This window comes from Hylobates moloch, unplaced genomic scaffold (genome assembly GCF_009828535.3).
Source record: "Hylobates moloch isolate HMO894 unplaced genomic scaffold, HMol_V3 SCAFFOLD_7, whole genome shotgun sequence".
In the NCBI taxonomy this organism is placed as follows: domain Eukaryota; kingdom Metazoa; phylum Chordata; class Mammalia; order Primates; family Hylobatidae; genus Hylobates; species Hylobates moloch.
In genome coordinates, this window is record NW_026652282.1 from 40,871,079 (window position 1) to 40,878,194 (window position 7,116).

A 7,116-nucleotide genomic window follows, 5' to 3' on the forward strand; every position below is an offset into this window, starting at 1 on the left:
ATTTTTTTTAACTATATATATATATAGTCTTAAAATTTTTACCTCCCGTGCCCTCTTTCTGGGGAAACTAGTAGAGTATGTGCTAAGAAAGATGGTAAACCAAGGAAGAGGAAGATATAAGGCAACAGGGGAACCAAGTCAAGAAGGTAGCAAAAAAAAAAAAAAAAAAATGCCCAAGATGGTGGCAAAGGGAGATTATAGGATGACAGTGTTCAACAGGCCTAGGGAACAAGCTGTCTATATTTAATCAGATCAGAGGTTTGTTAAGAAAGATTTCTCTTTAAAAAGACAAAACTGATGGAATATCTAATGTATTCAAATTTATTGAGAGAAGGAATGAAGAAGAGTCTGGAAGCAAAAGTATGTGTAAATACATAGAAAACTAAGGAAACAAAAGAAACAAGAAAAGTATTTATTCCAGGGGAAACACAGTTATGCAGTAAAGAAAAAGTAGTCATAGTGAGTAGTGAGTAGAGGTGGAGAGAGGGATATCTAGATAGATAGATAGATAGATGATAGATAGATAGAAAACCTTATTGTAAAATTTATATGAAAATATAAAGTAGCTAAAATAACCAAATGAGGCTCTCCTAGTCTGCCACCGGCCAACCTGACAGGTGCTTTGTCCTAGCTCTTTCCTGTATTTTGCTAATGGCCTCTGAGAGCACCCTCCCTGGCAGCCCTCACTGGGAACTCTCTACAGGCCCAGAGGAACAAAAGTGGCTCTAAACCCAGCACATGCACTTTGAATGAAATTAAAGCATTTAATATGAAGCACGGGAGCAGATAGTGCCAAATAGCAAGTAGTAGCTGGTACATATTTGGTGAGTAGGGAAGCACTTCCTTCTCTAGATGGAAGAAATTAGTCAATTTCAGTATGAAATGGAATACAATAAAGATATTAGTCAGCAAATGAGGGTCCCAGAAAAATTAAGTCAGCACCATCAAATGGTAACCTGGAACAAGAATTCCAAAAAGGAGTTCTAAATGCTAATGTGATGATGCAGGTTCTAGAGAGGATTGTTACAGCAGAGAACAACGGAGACATTCTGTTTTGAAGACCAGTGGATCTTGACCTGATTCAGTCAACTCCCTTTAAACCTCTGGCACTAAAACCACTGCTTCATGTACTTTAAGTGGAAGACCACCAGATTTTCAGGATTTAGAAGGACCTCCTTCAGCCCTTCAAAATGAAGAAATCCGTGCGGTTGGCAAGCTAAAAAGAGACTGCTCTTTGAGTGAAAATGTTGCTGGCCAAAATAGACAGTTGATCAGGAGTGATTTCATCGTGACACCATCACCGTAAGAAGCTGTCTTCCCAACATGTTACCCGAAAATAGAACTAATCTTTTCTCTGTTCATGGCATTCTGTCATTTATCCGATCTTCTACTCGTAGGGCTTACCAGCATATCGTGGATGAGATGGGTGAAAATCGCAGACCTGTGCAGTATGGCAGGTCTGCTGCTACCACTTCTAATCCGCATCGTGACAACATCAGGTACGGCACTTCAAACATAGGTACAAGTGAAAGAACTTCGGATGACATGACTGCTGCAGATGCAGCTTCGTTAAGACGACAGATAATCAAACTAAACAGACGCTTGCAACATCTAGAAGAGGAGAACAAAGAACGTGCCAAGAGAGAAATGGTCATGTATTCAATTACCATAGGATTGTGGCTGCTTAATAGCTGGCTCTGGTTTCGCCGCTAGAGGTAACTTCAGCTCTTAAACATACTGCCTCAACAGCTAGAAATATAGAGAACTTGCAAACTTCTTTGTTTCTGTCTTTGCATTTTATGCCGTTATATAGTCCATGCCCTGATGATGCGTTTCTTCCAGAGAGAAGGGGGGAAGGACCTATATTGTCAGAGGAAAGGTATATTCTGTCACTCAGCTGTATTCACTTTTAACCAGTTCTGCAGTAATACCTACTTAAAATTCTCCCTTTGCATGTTTTGTAAGCAGGCTCTAGTTTGTTGGGATTTTTTAAAAAGGAATTGATTTTTTGCCTCATCAGTCTGCACAACTAACTCTTTGAATGGGAGAAAGAGTGCATAGAGAATGGATTTAGAAAAGTATCTTTAAAAGAAAAACAATGTTTTATTCTGTTTTTCAAAGACTAATAGATTAAATGATTTTGTTAATAGATGGTTTTGCACCTACATTTCAACATTAACACTTTTGAAGTCACAGTCTGGTGTCAGATTTAAGTAAATCAAACCACCTAATATTTCATGATCACCTTCATTAAGCACATGTACAGGTTAAATTAATTCATAACATTTCAGCAGTTTATCTAATATGTGTGCAATATGTGTGTTCTTATTTTCATTTCGGTCTTGCAGTTGGTTTTCTATAAAGTTCATTTTTACTAAGCCCATGTGTGAATAATTTTTAAAACTACAGCATTAAGTACAAATGTAGTATATTTAATAAACTGTCAATCAAAAAATAAAACCAAATAAGGTTTGAAAAAGAAGAATAAAGTTGATGGACTTAAACTACTGACTTCAAGTCTTATTATAAAGCTTTAGTCTTTAGTAATCAAGATTGTGTGGTATTGGCATGAGGACAGACATACCTATCAATAGAATAGAAATAGACCCATGCATATATGGTTAATTAATTTTCTTAAAAGAGAGCAATGTAATTAAGTAGGAATAGGATAGTCTTTTCAGGAAATGGTGCTAAAAACATTAGAAATCTACATGGAAATAAAAAGAATTTCAACCGTTATTTTATACTATACACAAAAATTAATTAGAAATGCATCATAAACCTCAAATAAAAGCTAAAATTATGAAATCTATAAGGAAACAAAAGAAAAGATTTCCTTAATAAGATATAAAAAGCATAGCACTCTTAAAAGTAAAACAATTTAAAAATGTAGTATAGATACAAAATGGAATACAATTCAGCCTTTAAAAGAGGGAAATTGTGTCATTTTCAACAATATAGATAAACCTGGAGGACATTATGTTAAATGAAATAAGCGAGGCACAGAAAAACAAATACCACATGATCTCACTTATAAGTGAATCTAAAAGAGGTGAACTCACAGAAGTAGAGAGCAGAATGATGGTTACAAGAGGCTCAGAATGGGAGTGGATGAGAAAATGGAAGAAGCTTATCAAACTTTCAGTTAGACAGGAGGAATAAGCTTTAGTAATCTATCGTACAGAATGGTGACTATAATAAATAATAATATATTGCATATTTAAAAATAGCCACAATAGTAGATTTTAAACGTTTTCACCACAGAAAGGTAAGTATTTGAGGTGATAGGTTTGTTAATTAGCTTAATGTAATCATTCCATATTGTAAACATATACCAAAACACCACATTGAATCACATATATACAATTATTAGTCAATTAAGAATAAATTTTTTAAAAATCTAAAGAATCTTTTAAAAAGTAGATAAATTATATGTCAAAAACTTCTCTTCTTTGAACAACATTAATATGTTTGGCTCCAAATCTCATCTCCAATTATAATCCCCTCTTGTCAAGGCGGCGGACTAGTGGGAGGTGATTGGATCATGGGGACGGTTTCCCCCAGGCTGTTCTTGTGATAGTGAGTGAGTTCTCATAAGATCTGATGCTTTAAAAGTGTTTGGCAGTTTCCCCCGTGCTCTTGCTCTCCTGCTGCCATGTAATATGTGCCTTGCTTCCCCTTTGCCTTCTGCCATGATAGCAAGTTTCCTGCGTCCTCCACAGCCATGTGGAACTGTGACTCAAACCCCTTTTGTTTATAAATTACCCAGTCTTGGGTAATATCTTTATAGCAGTGTGAAAATGGACTAATACAGAGAATTGGTACTGGCAGAGTCGGGTACTGCTATAAAGATAACCTGAAAATGTGGAAGCGACTTTGGAGCTTGGTAACAGGCAGAGGTTGGAACAGTTTGGAGGGCTCGGAAGAAGACAGGAAGATGCGGGAAAGTTTGGAACTTCCTAGAGACTTGTTGAATGGTTTTGACCAAAATACTGATAGTGATATAGACAAGTCCAGACTGAGGTAGTCTCAGATAGAGATGAGAAACTTATTGGGAACTGGAGCAAAGGTCACTCTTGCTATGCTTTAGCAATGAGACTGGCAGCATTTTGCCCCTGCTCTAGAGATCTGTGGAACTTTGGACTTGAGAGAGATGATTTAGGGTATCTGGTGGAAGAAATTTCCAAGCAGCAAAGCATTCAAGAGTTGACCTGGCTGATTCTGAAAACATTCAGTTATGTGCATTCATAAAGAGAGGGTTTGAAATTGAAACTTACATTTAACAGGGAAGCAGATAATAAAGGTTTGGAAAATTTGCAGCCTGACCATGTGTAGAAAAGAAAACGCATTTTCTGGGGAGGAATTCAAGCAGGCTGCAGAAATTTGCACAGGTGAAAGAAAGAGCCAATGTTAATAGCCAAGACAATGGGGAAATTGTCTCCAGGGCATGTCAGACTAGCAGCCCCTCTCATCACAGGCCCAGAGGCCTAGAAGAGAAAAATGGCTTTGTGGGCCAGGCCCAGGGCCTCCCCGCCACCACTACCCACGCCCCGCCCCCGCCACCAGTGTGATATCTTGAGGAAGCGCGGTGATCAAGGTCTCTCCGAATAAGATTACGACACAAAGCTGGAGAGTTGATATAACCCTGAGGTAGGACAGTAAAGGCATATTGCTGGCCTTGCCACCCAAAGGCAAATTGCTTCTGGTGGGCCTTACGGACAGGAATGGAGAAAAGGGCATTTTCCAAGGCAATGGCTACATACCAGGTACCAGGAAATGTGTTAATTTGCTCAAGCAATGAAACCACATCTGGTACAGCAGCTGCAATTGGAGCTACCACTTGGTTAAGCTAGCAATAATCCACTGTCTTTCTCGAAGATCCATCTGTCTTCTGCACAGGCCAAATAGGAGAGTTGAATGGGAGTGTGGTGGAAATCACCACCCCTGTGTCTTTCAAGTCCTTGATGGTGGCACTCATCTCCGCAGTCCCTCCAGGGACGTGATATTGTTTTTGATTTACTATTTTTCTAGGTAGAGGCAGCGCTAATGACCTCCATTTGGCCTTTCCCACCATAATAGCCCTCACCCTACTGTTCAGAGAGCCAATGTGGGAATTCTACCAGCTGCACCTCTTTTGTTTATAAATTACCCAGTCTCAGGTAGTATCTTTGTTGCAGTGTAAAAACAGACTAATACAAATACTGTTAAGAAAAAGAACAGGCGCTGGGCGCGGTGGCTCACGCCTGTAATCCCAGCACTTTGGGAGGCCGAGGAGGGTGGATCACAAGGTTAGGAGTTCAAGACCATCCTGGCTAACACAGTGAAACCCCGTCTCTACTAAAAATACAAAAAATTAGCTGGGCGTGGTGGCGGGCCCCTGTAGTCCCAGCTACTCGGGAGGCTGAGGCAGGAGAATGACGTGAACCCAGGAGGCGGAGCTTGCAGTGAGCCGAGATCGGGCCACTGCACTGCACTCCAGCCTGGGCGACAGTGCGAGACTCCGTCTCAAAAAAAAGCAAAAGAAAAAGAACAAGCATGCAACAGGCTGGGAGAAAATGTTAGCAAAACACATGTCTAATAAAGGGTCTCTATGCAGAATATATAAAAACTCTTAAAACTGAATAATGAGAAGACAAACATTCCATCTAAAAACGGGCAAAAGATATGAAGAGATATTTAACCAAAAAAGGCATATGAATGGCAGATAAACACGTAAAAGAAAGTCAACATCTTTAGTCATTAGGGAAGTGCAATTTGAAACCACAATGAGATACTACTCATAGCCACTAGTGCAGCTAAAATTAAGGACTGCCAATATCAAGGGTCAGCAAGAATGTTTGAATAAATGGCACACTCATAAATTGTAGGTGAGAACATAAAGTGGTACAATCACTTTGGAAAACAGTTTGGCAGTTTCTTATAAAATAAAAAATATACTTGCCTGTGACTCATAAGTATTTTCCCCAGACAAAGGTAAATATATGACTATACAAAGATTTAATGTACATAAAAAGCTTTATTCTCTATAGTCAAAACTAAAAACAACCCAAATGTCCATTAAAAGATGAATAGATAAACAAATTGTGATATATCCATTTAATAGCATACTACTGAGCAGTAAAAAAGAACTACTGATTCATGAAACACAGATGAATCTGAGAAACATTGTGCCCAGTGAAAGAAGCCTGACTTGGCCAGGCGCGATGGCTCACGCCTATAATCCCAGTACTTTGAGAGGCCAAGGCAGGCGGATCACCTGAGGTCAGGAGTTCAAGACCAGCCTCACCAACATGGAGAAACCTTGTCTCTACTAAAAATACAAAATTAGCCAGCCGTGGTGGCTCATGCCTGTAATGCCAGTTACTCAGGAGGCTGAGGCAGGAGAATCGCTTGAACTCGGGAGGTGGAGGTTTCAGTGAGCCAAGATCGTGCCATTGTACTCCAGCTTGGGCAACAAGAGCAAAACTCTATCTCAAAAAAAAAGAAGAAAAAGAAAGAAGCCTGACTCATAAGGTTATATATATAATTCCATTTACATAAAACTCTAGAAAACAAGTTTACTATTTTTCTAGGTAGAGGCAGCTCTAATGACTTCCATTTGGCCTTTCCCACCATAATAGCCCTCACCCTACTGTTCATAAAGCCAATGTGGGAGTGTGTGCCTTGTGGGGGTGGGAGGGGAGTGGGAATTGACCTAAAAGAGACATGAGGGGGATTTTTAGGATAATAAAATGTTTTATATCTTGGTTGTGATGATTGCTAATGGGTATATATTTATCAAAACTTTTTGAATTATATACTTAAAATTGGTGCATTTTAATATATGTAAATTATACCTCAATAAAGTTGTTTCTAAAAAATCAATGCAATTCACCACATTAACTAAACAAAGGAGACAAAAACCCGATGATCATCTCAGTAAATGCAGAAAAAGCATTTGATAAAATTCACTATCTACTCATGAAAAAAAAATTTAACACTCTCAAAAGAGAGGTAAACTGCCTTAAAAGGCCTATTTTTACAAAGAACCTAGGGCAAACATCATACTTACTGGTGAAATGCTGTGTTCCCTTTGAGACTGAGAATAAGACAAAGATGCTCTCTATGCCCTCCTCT

At 38.8% G+C, this 7,116-nt stretch overlaps 1 pseudogene; it reads left to right on the forward strand.

Moving 5' to 3' along the window:
- The first annotated feature begins 852 nt into the window (after positions 1-852).
- LOC116811277 (mitochondrial fission factor-like) lies at positions 853-1,776 on the forward strand (annotated as a pseudogene).
- The last annotated feature ends 5,340 nt before the right edge of the window (positions 1,777-7,116 follow it).